Below are 14,779 nucleotides of genomic sequence, written 5' to 3' on the forward strand. Positions count from 1 at the left end.
CGGTTAAAATATTTACAAATGAGCTTAAAACATCCCCGTAGTGGCCCAGATGACCCGAAAAGACCCGGATGCAATATAAAACTCCCCTGAGACATCCCTACTTATCCTTGGGTCATGTTTTGTACCTCATTCTCTGTATAATTACCACTCACATGAACCTATCCCTGAGGCGGTAAATACTGAGAGAAAGAGGGAATTTTGGTTGAAAAAATCTTTTTAACTTTTTGCCCCTATGGACCCCTCTGTGTTAACAACAGATCTCAAAATCAACTGAAAAATACTAAGGAGTATACTGAACATGTATACAAAGTTTCAGGCTTCTATCTAGAAAAGAATGGAAATGTATTTACTAATGTGCTAAGAATGTCCCCACAATAATTCAGATTTCCGTATAAAATAGGATCTCATGCAAAATTATCCTGAGACATCCCTATTTATCCTATTATCATGGTCGTATCTCATTCTCTTTAGAATAGAACAGCCTTTTAAATGGTACCATTCACATGTCTTTATCATGTATCTGAGGTCGGGGGGGGGGGAGGGAATCGCGAAGATTTTCTTGGGAAATATGCTCCCATGGAGACGAAGTCCCTTACGACACACTGTTTGCATGTAGTTGGCGCCAATGCTGGAAGCAATATTTTGTGCTCAACCTTCTGTGTCTTTCATGTACTCTTTCGTACATGAATTCCAAGTGTCGCACAAATGTGAACATATGCATGAAAGGAAACATCACTATTCTTTTATTTCTATTCTAATTCACGCATCAAAAAAAGTTGAAACACGTTTTTCAATGAAAAGTCCAAATAACAAATTTCATGTGTCTAACGTAAAGATTCCGAGATATGGACATCTTATAATTATTTCATTCCTAATTTCACCCCCTTATAAATAAAATTTCCAAAAATCCTTCCTTTATTGTACCCTACATCACAAAATCTATATGGTGTCAAAATTTCAAATTTGTGTGTTAAGCAAATTAATGAGTCAATCAGTCACGACTTCTTCTCTCATATATAGATAGGCCTATAAGAAGTTTATATATCAAGGTTCTTTTGCCTAACTTAAAGATCACGTGCTATTTTTGACATAAATTTTAAACTCTATTCTCCTCATAATACGTATTTTAAAACTTCTACATAGCCTACGATCTCTTTCATACAGTTACCTTGAATTACGCTAAGTAACTGTGTGGATTTGTACATCAGATATATATATATATATATATATATAAAAAAAAAAAAAAAAAGCAAACGTTCAACATTATATATAGGGGCTAAGATTAAGTACTTAAAATAAACCAATCTTTCTGACTACAGCCCAAGACGAGATATAACCATTAAGATGCAGTTTTTTTTTTTCTACTGGATTATATGTAGTTAGCAGGTACCTCGACTTATTATGAGAAAAACTTTCAGAGAGAAATACAACAAAGCTTTGAAGAATATATTGCTCCAAAAATAGATTAAGATACGGGCAGAAAGTTCCACGATATTGCAAACTTAACATTTGGATTGGTTGCCCTCCAGACATGTCGTTATCAAGGGAAATATACGTATAGTGCAAAGAGCTGTTTTAGCATAGAAGTATCTAGACAGGATGAAAATTATTCTTATAGAGCGGTAATAAAGTACGGATTCAATTGTATTGACACAAAAGAAAATTCATTGGTAGGCGTTTATTTCTGAGGTGTGAAGAACCTCGGGTTGTTGTTACGTTCTAATGTTACTATTATATTTCTTAGCTGACAATAACATATCTAAATCCCTAACCATCCTATTTCATAGTGTCTTTTAGTTTCTAGGCTGCCACATTCTGCCAGTTTTAGTATATTTTGTTTTACTTGAGGAAAAAGAAACTAAAAGAAAATGGAGCAAATTATATTTGGAAAGGCTATTAAGACACAATTCTAATGAGATGCAAGTCAGATGATCCTAAAGATGAGATTCCCTTTAAATTTAACATTGCTTTTTTTTTTTTTTTTCAAAATATTACGTTCCGACTGATTATGCATATATTGACTCTTCATTCTTACGGTAGTCTCCTTGCAGAAAACTGTATTCGTCCTGTCTTATGGATGATCCTGCATGCAAACGTAATTTGAAGTATATTTCTAATAAACAATGTGTTGCAGTTCGACTAAGATATATTACAAACGAAATTAAACGTCTTACCTGTCAAAGATAGTTCTGCGAAGATGTTACGTTTATGGCAACTGGATAGTTTATGATAAGTTACTATGAAGGTTAAGTCTTCTTATTTTTCCTCCTTTCATTACGATATCAACTCTATTTCGTAATGTGGGTCGTTTGGATTAATTAGTATAATAAGGCGACATTAGTGTTTGTTGTTCTTTTAAACATGGATTAGAAACGATGTTAAAGGTTATAGTGTATAATTGTTTAATGTTGCTTAGAAGATAGGTAGAATATGCGTAACATTTTCCTGACATTATACCTTAAGCTATTAAAACAGCTCAACAATCTCAATTTCCATATTCTACTGTTTTTCAAATCTTATCTATAACAAGCATTATGAAGCTGAACAGCTCCTAAGAAATACTCTATTAGCTTTCGGGAGATAACTAATTTACACATTTATCATGTTTTTGGTTGGTCTTCAAAATCGGTTTTAGAGCGATTAGTTATCTATATGTATTAACTATTTCTGACTATTTGTTCCTTTTACTACTGCTACTATCCTTTCTGGGAGTGAGCGAAAGCTTTTTTCTTTCTCAAATTATTATTATTGAAGATTTTTAACTTCTTCCTTTTTGTACTTTTTTCTAAAACTCGATGAACTTCTGCAATATTTTTGTGGAACATACCGACAGTTTTTAATTCGTGGCAGGTGATTCATTCTTTCATTACTGACTGATTTGGACATCAAGCAAGAAGAATTATTGAAACTCCTCATATGATACAATATGTCACATTCTACCAAGATCTACACTGTAAAAAATCGTTGTTATTTCAACAACATGCCTATGTGTTAACACGATTGTGTTAAAATATAACACAAACAGGTGGTTAGAACAACTCACTCTCCATTTGGAGTTGTGTGTCATATGCCGGTAGTTGAAATGAAACACAACACCTGTGTGTTAAATTAACACAACTGTATAATTTTCGGTATGATTAATTGATTAATTGATTGCATGATTAATTTTTAAAAAGCAATTCTTTCTAATTCACTCACCTACACATGAGATATTAAATAAATTTTAAACCAAGGGGAAACCCCTCACTAAACTCTGAAAGAGACCAGAAATCGAAAACCACACACATTTATCACTTTCCGACACTCCCGAGCAACTTTGAAGTTTTGAAAACGAAAACCGCCTATATGACACACCAGAAACACGGATTTCCAATAACTGCGCACAACCAACTATGCAAAACTAAACATTTCCCTTCTTGAAAAGGGTCAATCTCCATCCTCCTTGCTAAAAATAACATTGTACTTTTAAACCGCGGGGTCTCATAGGAAAAAAAGCTCAATTTCTTTCTGCTCAGAACGCTACTAAGAACAAGGAAGACAATGTTTGACAGCATTAGAATCATTGTCCCTGCTGCTCCATTTGCAGTTTTATCTTCTCGACCCCTTCCCCTCTCTGTAATCCATCAAGATTCTTGGTTTAAAAGGAGGCGGGGTCATTTAGGATTACCTTGCTACAGTCAGAGGGCAAACAGGTGCAGAGGAGTCGGTGACATTAATGCCTTCACAAACAGAATTCTTGGGTTATTTTTAACATCAATATGTGTTAAATGCTCATACTTTTTCGATTGTTGCAAAGGTCAGACAAATGAGTCAGATAAACACTTTTATTCTGCTTTACAAAGGAAACCACTACAGAAGTATTCTATGGGAACGATTGAGGATAACTTGCTTGATTCTTTCAACGTTTGAGATTTTGAAAACAGGAATTAATCGTGAAGGGCTATGGAGGGAACATACGATCCTGTCTCCGGAAACTCCTTCTAAGTTCAATATATATACTTGACTACTCAAGATCAAGGTAATATTAATTAGATATCCAGGGGAGTCGACCGACCCCTTCGACCCCCCCTGCCGACTCCCATGCCATTAAGCGTATCTTTTTCGTCCAAAATTGTGGTTCATTAATATAGTTCTAAACTCAATATTCAGTGTACATTAGGGTTGCCATACTTCGAAAATAAAAGTCCGGGAATTATTCTCTACTAAATTACGAGAATCTCTAAAATGCTTAAAATGAAAAGAAGTTTTATATACTAATTTACTTTCATCCATTAGATAGAATTGTTCAAGTATAACGTAATCAGATTTTTAGTCATTTTAGTAGACCTTCTCCTCTCTAGTTAAGCAAACGTAAACAACTGATTTATCGCCTGGTAAGCCCCCCTTTTTTTTAATTTTCAGGATCTGTTATGTTTCGTAGCTTTCAGGGTTTGTTTTAGCTCATTCAAGGTATGATGTTTCCTTTCACACGTTTTGTCTGTTCGTGTTGTATTTTTTTTTTTTTTTTTGAACGGATTAAAATATTTCAGAAGCAAGATGTAGATTGAAACAGAGTCCTAAAGATAATAATAAAATAATAAGATAGAGCAGTAAAACCTTTTGTCCCTGGCCCAATGAAACGAATGTCAAACTAGTTAAATCGTGAACTTAATTAAATCCATGTTTTTATGTGTTCAAGTTTCTGTTTGTCAACTTTTGAATTGCCATACTCAGTAATTGAAGAGAATAATTATATACTTAATTCTGTGAAAATAGCAAACTATAATATTTCCTTTTTTCCTTCGCTGAAATCCGAAACATTTAATCGTCCCGAGAAATATTTTCAGAGCGCAGATCTCTATTCCGTGACAGTCCCGGATTTTTCGAGACGAATGGCAACCCTAGTGTACATTCAACATATATATGCGCGTTAGGCTGGAATAATAATAATAATAATAATAATAATAATAATAATAATAATAATAATAATAATAAACACTCGGAAAATACTTGTATTTCTAATAGTGCAGAAAAGTAGCTTTTTGATGTAACAAACAGACAAATAAACTTTTAGGTTAAACGAAGTATGCTTTGTGGTGCCGCAAGGACGATACAATTTCACAAATATGACATTTTTTTTAAAATTCCATTTCAGCCTCTTTCACTCTTCTTCTATTCGGACTATAAAACATTTATTGTACTTGTTTCTTATTATTGAAGAAACAAACTTTTTGGAGGGAGAAGGAGGAATAATGAATAATAATTCTATCTTGTAATACGATAATTTTTCGTCTCAAAACTATTATTATTTTTTTCTTTTTAGGCTTATGATTCACTCTTTCTTTAAACTTCATCATAAATTTAAATCGCTTCACCTCTCCACCCAAGAAGTTTGTTTCATCAATAAATAGATACAACAAATGCAAGAAAGGTTTTCATAGTGCAAATAAAAGAGCGAAAGAAGCTGAAATAGTACACGAAACTCTACATTTATGAGACATTATCATACTTGTAGCACTTCAAAGCATACTCCGCTTATCCTAAATATTTTATTTTTGTCTTTTCCGCATCAAAAGGTAACCGTTCCACACCATTAGAACTAAAATTTTAAAAATGCGATTTATTTCGTTCCACCCTAATGCGCAAATTCTTCAGTTAAATGCATAAAGTATGCGTTTTGACACTTCAGCTTGTGTAAAAATTCTACATCAAATATCACATATGCGTGCTTGTAGATATGTTGTACAAGTGTACAAAAATGTATTATATAACTACTATTTACAAGTGTAGATCTTTGTATGTATTTAACATTGTAAACATTTGAGATACAAATATATTTAGGTTACTTTATATTGTTTTTCATGTTTGAAATTTCCTTTACAATTATTATGCAATTTATTATGTATTTTATTTCATCTATAAACTGGAAACTTTGGTAAATGAAGGTATTACATCACATATGGTTTTCGGCATTTGTTCTGTACTTTCTACGTACCATTCGAGGTGGTACATTACTGAACTATCAATTTACACGCATGAAAAAGCATTGAAGAACACCCTGTATACATCGTTCATGTGAACCAATATTCTCGAAACAGAAGATACTTACTGAAGTCGTGGTGATTGCAGTTGAAACGCTTCTGTACAACATGTGCCTAAAGAGCAGCCTGTTCGTAGAGTTCACAAAGGGAAGGATTTGCAGTGAACCTGCGATACTACACTTCAGATACAGATTCAACATCATTACGATAACTGCTTGTGTGACCACTTTAAGAAGGTCACAGGTATACCTTTAAGATGACCTGTGTATGTTCTGGAAACGCTATATAAACTGTTGTGCATTATCTTTGGGTATAATCTGAGGTAACTCCCTGTCGCAGTCACCTTATCTTTGCGTTCCAACTTCAGATCCGTATACATTCATATTGGGTGTTCTTCAATACATTCCCTGCAGTGTTTTAAGGTCAGTATGTTTAGATCGTACTGAAGAACGAACTTCCGACTTTATTTTCTTGCAGAATATGTTGTCTCCGACCCATCAGCATTTTCTCAATTCAATCAGGTGAATACCTAGAAGTATTTATGATGAAAGTTTGACCGACCTTTACATTTTCGTTTCTCAACTTTAGCGACACTTCCAAAAAGTATACAATACATTTGTAATACCCTAATTTACATTAAAAGTTTCTCAGCGACCGTTGTTTTCTCTCATTTTTGAATGCACTCAAGACTGCAAAACATAAGTCGTTTATAACAGTTCTGCTAGAGCTAGCAGAAACAAACTATCGTTAAGATGCAATAACCTCTTACCTTTGAAAAAATTCAGGAGAGACAACAGTCTGTTTCTTACGTCATTTTAATTTGAATCAACGAAAGTAATGTGGAATTTGAAGTGGTTGACAAAAGATTTGCATGGAACGTACAGAACTTCCATGTAATTAACTTCTTAGTGAGTTACCCATACATATGAGGTACGACTAGTGTAAAATTTTCGGAAATTTTGAACCTGCTGGTAAAAAACGTTTTTTTTTTCGGTTTCTTTCCGGAAAAAATGGGAAAATAACAAAAATCTTTGTATTAGGTTAGTTTTACTAGTAATGCGACCTTCTTTCTCGAATGGGTGAAAAATGTAAGTTGAGAAATTTCAATACAGCGAATATTTTTTTTTTTAAAAAAAAAGAAGTATTCGAAAATAAAATTGTTGTAATTGAATCACTGATTTGAAAAGGGAATAAGTGCATCAGACCTAAGTTTTCAAAAACGCTAAAAAAACCTTCCCGAAGCGTTGTTTCTATTTGTTGCAAAAAGTGTATAATTGAATACTTGTAGCAAAAGAACTAACAAACACTAAGACAAGAAGAATCTTGTATTGCAGCACTGCAATTGGTTAGATAAGCTTAAAAACGAAAAAAAAAAAATATTCCCTTTTTCCAATCAATTAGAGTTGGACGCAATTGTAATTGTGTGTAGGGTATGTAATGTGCAGTTTATGATAGAAAGCTATGAAAATGTACATGCTGAATACAATGTTGTATGTTAATCTTGGATATAGGTATCCGAACTATCACGAATGTTAGGCTTCTAACACTTTTATTGTCACCGTTGGTTTTTTTTTTTTTTTTTTTTTTTTTTTTGTACAATACATGTTATTCGTACAGCAAGAAAAGTAATATAATAGACAGCTGAACAAAATACGTAGCAAAATACGTTGTCACAAAAGAATGGCTTTACATAGGGTCCTATCCGTGTGCATCTTCGTCTTCTAGAGTTTCTTGGTCAGTGGTTTTCCATGAACAGATCATCCTATAAAACTGTTTGTATTGGCCAGGTATGCATTTGATGATTTGTGAAGAATCGTTGATCTTTTTCTGATTGATCGAGACCTGCCAATCGTGTGCCTTTGACTTTGGCAGTGAAACGTTTGTGATATTACTTTGGAGTAATCGAAAAGTATCAGTTCTTAGTCCATTGACAAACTTATGAGCTTGCACATAACCTAGAGATTCTCCTTTATAAACAGTGCCTCTATTTACTTACTTGGAATTTCACTGTTTTATCCACAACGCTACCTGAAGATTTCTTGTAAAACGGTTACCACCAATGTTTAAAATCTAAGATTTCTTCATTGACAACTTCGTAAACCTGAAATGGAGTATCAGTATTTCTTGCATTCGTAATCATGTGGTTATACTGTGCTGGTAAATAAATGCGATTGTGTCGTTTGAGTTCTAGTTTGATTATAGCAATATTTCGGTCACATGGTAACCTCTGACAGGCAAATATTACGGTATAGTTGTGAACCGTTGTGACACGGTCAGGCTGAAAAGCATTCATGTCATTGTATGATTGCAGTTTTGGCATTGTATGATCACCACTTGTATCACTGAAAACACATAAATCTGTAACTGATTGGGGCAAAAATTTCTCTATAGACTGTGCAATGCGAAGACAAGGCGAAGTATCGAAACGTCAGCAGAGTGCTCTAGTGGTTGTCTACTTACATACAGTCTCACAGTTGTGGTGGTATACTACAGTGACTGGAAGAAGGAAATAAGAAACGTAGTTATTCCCTTTTTCTAATCAACGAGAGATTTTGTCTTCTACATTGGTCATATAGAGTTACCCAAACATTCCTATTTTCTAGTCAACGATGTAACTATTTTAAAGGAACACATCTGCTATCTCAGGTTAAAATCGCAAAAAACTGTACTTATTTCCTTTTTCCAATCAGAGGTTCAATTATTCTTGAAAATTAATAGTCTGCACACATTTCCTATGAAGCGTTTCTGTTTTGCAACAAATAGGGCTCTTGAATGAATCTGCGTCCTTAATGTGCTCTTTGATCTGGTGAAATTTTGTTAATTTTAACCAACTTATTTCTTAAAAGAAAGAGAAGTAGGTAGGCCTAAATTGCACTATTACTCATGCACTTAGACATATAATTACTATCATTTAATATTCAAATACAGAATTTATTATAAACTTTATGTACAAAATTTTGTAAGTAAACAAATACGTCTTTTCTAGTACGACAATTTATCTATATAAGATATATAAAAATAAAAGTGAATATATTTGTATTTGTTGTATTGTTGTATATTAGTGATCGTCCAAAAAAACTCACTCTGTTTAAATTTCCTATAAGTGAGAGTGTTGTTTAGTTTTGACTTTGCTAAATAATATGAAAATGTTCATGATGACCTCGTTTTTAAATCGGTCCAGGGAATCACAAGATATGAACGAGAACGCTAATACTTGAAACCAAAGGACAAGCCTGCTGCATTTCCCTCACCCATCTAACAGTGTTGCCAGACCAGTCAGTTGGAAAAGCAGGAGATTCGAAGATAAAAAACAGGAGAAAGCAGTAGACACATACAGTGCTAGCGTTTGAATGTAAATCCGGGGGGGGGGGGGGCAATAAAATTTGCCATTATTAAGAAGGCAGTAGTCAAAACAAGCAATCCTAAATTCATTTCCGATGAACTACGTTGAGCAAATGAAAGTGAAAAGTCCCTATTTATATTAGTATTATTTGATACAAACATGTGTGAAGTAAAACGTAGTGAAAGAGCAAAGTGGAGTGTGAAAATGTATTTTCATGCACGTAGCGATAACGTAGCTATATTGTGCAGTCACACGTGACCGTTGCGTAAGACGATTTCTTGCTGACGATCGCGGAGAAACGATCTAAGCCACTATTTCAGCCCAAGTACCAATTTAAACACTTCCTTGTAAATGTTACAGAAAGTCATAAAAACGCTAACCATAATGCATATAGGAGATGACATACAGTTGTATCCTTCGATTCATATTATATACAGTAAAGCTCTATAACTATATGCTCTACAGAGCTTTGTGTATTATAACAAGAGAAATTTCGTCTTTTTATGTGAGGAAACATTGACAATTCAATATTAATAATAATATATTTCTTTAACTTTTCGAAGTAAGAAAAAGCAGGAGATTGTTCACCTTTCATTTTCCTTCGCAGTAGATCAGTAGAACGTAGAAAAAGCAGGAGATTTCCTGCAAAATCAGTAGATCTGGCAACAGTGCCATCTAATGATATCGTGTTAAGTGTGAGATTACTGTGGTTTGTATCCTCAGTGAATTGAACCAGACTAGAATGGGATAGTTTATTAATTTTTCTCATAAGTGATTCTTTTTGTATTAATTTATTATCAATTATACCGAATAATTTATTTCGGTTATTATTCGTTAACATTTAAATATTTGAATCATTCAATAACAATACTTCAAACTCCAAAATGTGTTAGAATGAAAACAATGATTAATACACAAAGTACAAATACACCCAGCTAGTAGTTCCAATAATTCCCAATGTTCTATATGTAACAAGAGTTTTCTCAACTCAAGAGGACTAACCATACATAACAGCAAATGCCACAATGACGTTAATAAGGATAAGTAAGTAATCGATGACACCGCGAAACATTCATCTCATCAACGACCTAGTGTGCAAGTTTCGAATACAAATGTCAATGTAATAGATGAAAATGCATTAATTTCTAAATATAGTGATATTTTAGGAAAATTAAAATAATCAGTAAATATTTTACGAAGAGTTCCGCGAGGAGCAAGACATGTTATGGCAGATTTGTTATGTGAAGTGCTTGGACAGATAGTGAACTCTGACAATTTGGAATCCTGGATGAATCAGTTACTTTTCCCCTACGTAATACTTTGTATGCCTCCACATACTGTAAAAACCAGTAACCTAACTACGTGGGTAAAACAAAAAATCCAAAATTGGTCAAGCAGCTCCAGTGACAATATAACAAACCAAACATCTTTGAAGAAAAATAAACAGAAACGCACAACTGACAAATCATCTAATAGCATATTCATCAAGATAATTGAAAATAAACTCGCAGATGGAGATGTACATGGAGCAGTCAGACTTCTTATTTCCGAAGATACTTTAGCTCCAACAGATGCCAACATATTGAAAGCCCTAAAAGCCAAACATCCTACACATGCATATGCACTTACAGCTCCTGATATAAATGATTTTAGCAGTGGTCTTAACAACGTCACATCTAATGGATTTCTTAAAGCATTGAAATCCTTTCCTTCAGGATCGGCTGGTGGTTTAGATAGCATGCGCCCTTCAATTATCAAGGATTTGATACTATATAATAATCAAGATTCTAAAGATCGCCTAATTAAGAACATTTGTGAGTTTCTTTCAAAGATTAGGTATATCAGGTAATGTTCCTAAAGAAGTAAGACCCATTTTCTTTGGAGCATCCTTAATAGCCTTGACAAAGAAAAATGGCGGTATCAGACCCATTGCCATTGGAAATGTATGGAGGAGACTTGCATCCAAGATTATCTGTGGGAGGATTAAACAACCACTACTCCATTTCCTTGCTCCACACCAACTTGGAGTAGGCATTCAACATGGTGTTGAAGCGGCAGCATATACAGCACGGATCTATTACTCATACCATCACCGGAAGCCCAAAGCTTTCTTAAAAAATAGATTTTAGGAATGCATTCAATGAAATAGACAGATATACAATGCTTTCTAAAGTCAAATAAAATTTTCCTTCGATATATCCCTATGTACACCAAAGCTATGCTGAAGCCAGTAATTTATATTATGGCAAAGATATAATCTTATCAGAAAGAGGAGTTCAACAAGGAGATCCTTTAGGTCCAGCATTATTTGCCGTATCATTGCAGCCTATAGTCAATAATATCAAGACAGACTTAAATATCTGGTACCTCGATGATGGTGCAATAGCTGGAGATCCGGATATTGTATTAAATACATTGAAAATGATCAACACACAGGCAGCTACAATTGGTCTGCAACTAAATTTCTCGAAATGCGAAATCAGCTTTCTTGAAACTACAAATGAACAAAAACACACACTGTTTTCGTCATACAACCAAGTAGCTCCAGGTATCCAATTGATGTCGCCATCAAACGCTTTCCTCCTTGGAGCTGCTCTCTCAACTGAATCAAGAAGAACTCTATTAACTGAGAAGATAAACCAGCTAGACATGTATTTCTCACGTCTGTCATCAATATCTGCTCATTCTGCCTTTTACTTACTAAGAACATCATTTTCCATTCCAAGATTATTATATTTCCTGCAATGTTCACCTTCATGGAAAGAAGAGGATTTATTAGAAAGATATGACAACAGTATGAAACCTGGTTTGGAGTCTATCCTAAATTGTGTCCTTGAGGATAGCACATGACTTCAGGCATCTCTCCCAGTTAATCTTGGTGGATTAGGCATTCGAAGAGCCTTAGATTTGGCTATTCCCGCCTTCTTGGCATCATTCTACGGCTCTCAATGTCTAATAAAATCACTTCTCCAACAGAACAACAATCTCCACTGGGATTCTGAAGTTCAAGATTGCTCGTCCACATGGTCATTGTTGGTGAGCTCCGATTTACCCGACTTCAGTTTTAGGACTAAACAATCCACATGGGAAGAACCTATCATACAATCAAATTTTTCATTTTTACTACAGTCTTTCGACAACCCAGAAGACAAGGCCAGACTGATCGCTGCATCGTCCATTGAGGCAGGTGCTTGGCTCAAAGCTTTGCCCTCACATCCTCTAGGACTTCACCTGAATGATGAATCTTTTAGGATAACAGTTGCGTTAAGATTGGGAGCAGATATTTGCGAACCCCATAAATGCCAAGCGTGCAAAAATCCTGTTGACAAAAAAGGACTACATGGTCTCTCCTGCATAAAAAGCACAGGTAGACATCCTCGACACTCGAGCTGCAACGACATCATTGTGAGAGCACTCATCTCCGCAGGTGTACCGGCAATAAGGGAGCCAAATGGCTGTAGTAGAACAGATGAAAAAGACCAGATGGGATGACCTTAATTCCGTGGAAGAAAGGTAAAGCCTTAATTTGGGACTTCACATGCACATATACTTTTGCACCTTCTAACCTTCCTTTCTCTTCAATCCAGGCGGGCAATGCAGCAGGTCGGAAAGAGATAGAGAAAAGAAGAAAATGCAACAACCTTATGGAAAAATATCAATTCGTACCAGTTGCAGTTAAATCCGGTGGCTCATGGGGGAAGGGAAGGTCTAAACTTCATAAAGGAAGTAGGAAAACGCATCACACACTTATCCGGTGATGAAAGGGCAACCAGCTTCCTAATCCAAAGAATAAGCATGGCGGTGCAGAGAGGTAATGTAGCCTCAATACTAGGAACCATACCTCCCGGTAAAGCACTGGAGGAGATTTTCTTACTTTAAATTGAATTGAAATTTTGTAAACCTCATTAGTCATAAAATGTGTTAAAATCAACCTGCATAAAAATAGTTTGTAAACTTGATTACTGTATGTAAAACTAAGTGTTTATCAATAAATACAAATCTATATACTGTAAATAATAATAATAATAATAATAATAATAATAATAATAATAATAATAATAATAATAATAATAATAATAATAATAATAATAATAATAATAATAATAATCTTTATTTTAGTGCCGCGAACAGCTTTTGGCAAAAATACAGCACTTGGTATCAGAGTATGCAATGAAATGATGATACTACTAAAAATAAATAATAAGAAATAAAACAATAAAAAGAAGGGTACTAATATAAAACACAATGTAGATAAAAGTCAGCTAAGCAGAATAATTCCTTGTCAACGCAGTAAAAGTTATCAAGTTTTCCATCCATCTAAAACAACAAGAAGCTAAAAACAGCAGTCATAAAATTACATTTGGCTTAATGTTTCTAAACGTCATTGATTAAAAACTATTAGTCAGATCATATAAAACTTTCACATTGCTTAATACAATAAGTCTAAAATGAGCTTAAAGAATGTGTCAATCTTTTTAAAATTTCACATTTCCAATTCAGAGGAACTAAAATCATGGTATTTCTTATGCTATGATTTGGCACCTTAAAACCTATGTTTTGTAAACAATATTCACTGATATAAATGTTATCTAGTATTTTTTGCATGCATGCTCTGTCGAAATTTTTTCGTCTATTCATAAGGCTTTCTATACCCCAATAATCAATCCAATATTCATAACTATGTGAGTAATAGCTCATTTTCATTTTAAAACATAGCAGTCGAATAAAACATTTTTGCACAGATTCAATCTTGTTTGTCAAAGTTTTAGAAATGCTGTTCCAAATTACCGAACCAAATTCTAATTTTGGTCTTACAAGTAATTTATATAGAAATACATACGTTTTATCTCTTTCAAATACAGGCCACTGTTTAAAAATAAAACCTATTATCCTTCTGGCACCTTGTACAATACAATTTATATGATTAGAAAACTTTAACTGACTGTCAAATGTAATACCTAGGTCTTTAATAATGCTTATTTTCTCAATTTGTACACCGTTGACCTCATATTTACTGACATAATATTGAGTTTTATTGGTGTATGTCATAAATTTTGTTTTCTTATCATTAATTTTTAGAAAATTATGTCTGCACCAATATTTATGACATAATAATAATAATAATAATAATAATAATAATAATAATAATAATAACAATAATAATATGTATGATATGTAATTTGTAATACCTGTTACACTGTGATAAGTACACCAACAGATCAAACAATTTTAAACAGAAATTCAACATAAACTTACGATCAATTATCCTACTCTGTTTTCAAATCTTTAGTAATAAAATTTACTTCATGTAACTTTTTTCAGGTAATATGTATTTTTATGTGAAATAAAATATGTCATTTGTAATTTAAAACCTCTTAACCACCAGACTGATCTCAATTAAAATTTTCAACATTGA

General features: G+C 33.7%; 1 protein-coding gene across 1 annotated transcript in view; it reads right to left on the minus strand.

Annotated features, from left to right (window-relative positions):
- Positions 1–2,391, minus strand: part of LOC145686296 (venom allergen 5-like) — a 112,723-nt gene extending 110,332 nt beyond the window's left edge. The window contains exon 1 of the mRNA XM_081759431.1: positions 2,175–2,391. The gene's annotated coding sequence lies outside the window, so the exon portion shown is untranslated. The remainder of the gene's footprint in view (positions 1–2,174) is intronic.
- Positions 2,392–14,779: the final 12,388 nt, after the last annotated feature.

The sequence above is a fragment of the Thermobia domestica genome, chromosome 5 (genome assembly GCF_964235325.1).
Source record: "Thermobia domestica chromosome 5, izTheDome1.hap1.1, whole genome shotgun sequence".
Classification (NCBI taxonomy): Eukaryota; Metazoa; Arthropoda; class Insecta; order Zygentoma; family Lepismatidae; genus Thermobia; species Thermobia domestica.